Raw genomic sequence first — 1,392 nt, 5'->3', positions numbered from 1 at the left:
AATATATACCACTGGTATATTTATTCTGTAATAATAAGAATGATGATAATTGTTGTGTTTATACACTTATGTGCTAATCACTGTACTAAGCACTGGGGTAGATACAAGATAATCAGGTTCCACGTGGGGCTCACAGTCTAGTAGGAGGGAGAACAGGTATTGAATCCCCATTTTGCAGCTGAGGGAACTGAGGCACAGAGAAGTGACTGATCCAAGATGACATAGCAGACCAGTGGCAAGGCTGATATTAGAAGCCAGGTCCCCTGACTTCCCAGGCTTTCCTTTCTCTTTCGACTAGGCCATGCTGCTTCTCTGTAACCAATGGGATTAGCCGGCTAAATTCTCCCAGAGGTGAAAGGCTCTTAACATTATTGAAGGCTTCTATAATAACAACAATGGTATTTGTTAAGTTTACTATATAATAATGTTGGTATTTGTTAAGCGCTTACTATGTGCTGAGCACTGTTCTAAGTGCTGGGGTAGATACAGGGTAATCAGGTTGTCCCATGTGAGGCTCACAGTTAATCCCCATTTTACAGATGAGGTAACTGAGGCACAGAGAAGTTAAGTGACTTGCCCACAGTCACACAGCTGAAAAGTGGCAGAGCTGGGAGTCGAACTCATGACCTCTGACTCCCAAGCCCGTGCTCTTTCCACTGAGCCACGCTGCTTCTCTATATATCAAGCCCCCTTTTAGGATCACACCTGAAGAGTTTCCAGTACTCTACCAGTCTCGACTATGGGAGGGAGAGTCAAGCAGAGGCATATCCATTCCATTCCTAGCTTGGGAAGTGGCTAGCTAGTGGAAGGCAATCTGCTACAAGTCAAAACTCACCTGGACTGGGCAGCAACAACACAGGAGAGAGTCGAGGGTGGAGACTCAACCTTATTGCGTGGAAGGAAGCAATGGTAAACCACTTCTGTATTTTTACCAAGAAAAAAATCCTGTGGATACACTACCAGAACAATTGCAGGTGGAGGTGAGGCATTCTGGGAGAGATGTGTCCATGGTGGTGTTATAGGTATGAAACAACTCGACAGCATAAGATAATATGTCAAACACTGTATTAAGTGCTAGGGTAGATTCAAGATAATCAGCTCAGACAGCCTCTCTGCCATACAGGGCTCACCATTTAAAAGGTAGGGGAGAGCAAATATCTTATTCCCATTCTACAAATGAGGAAACTGAGGCACAGAACGTTTAAGTGACTTGCCCAACATCAGCCAGCAGTCCAGTGGCACAACTGGCACTAGACCATGGGTCTTCTGACTCCCAGACTCAACTTCTTTCTCTTAAGCCCTCTGTCTCCTATCAATAATCAGTGGCATTTATTGAGTGTTTACTATTTGCAGAGCACTGTACTAAGTGTTTGGGAGAGTACATTACAACAG

At 44.4% G+C, this 1,392-nt stretch overlaps 1 non-coding gene across 1 annotated transcript; it reads left to right on the top strand.

Annotated features, from left to right (window-relative positions):
- The first annotated feature begins 687 nt into the window (after positions 1–687).
- On the top strand, positions 688–825 carry LOC114808383. Its single transcript, XR_003756230.1, has one exon. It is a non-coding gene; the product is annotated as a small nucleolar RNA SNORA7 (small nucleolar RNA).
- The last annotated feature ends 567 nt before the right edge of the window (positions 826–1,392 follow it).

The sequence above is a fragment of the Ornithorhynchus anatinus genome, chromosome X5, assembly GCF_004115215.2.
Source record: "Ornithorhynchus anatinus isolate Pmale09 chromosome X5, mOrnAna1.pri.v4, whole genome shotgun sequence".
NCBI classification, from domain to species: Eukaryota; Metazoa; Chordata; class Mammalia; order Monotremata; family Ornithorhynchidae; genus Ornithorhynchus; species Ornithorhynchus anatinus.
The sequence above is the reverse complement of the archived record's forward strand: the minus strand, read 5'-3'. Positions and strand labels throughout refer to the sequence as shown.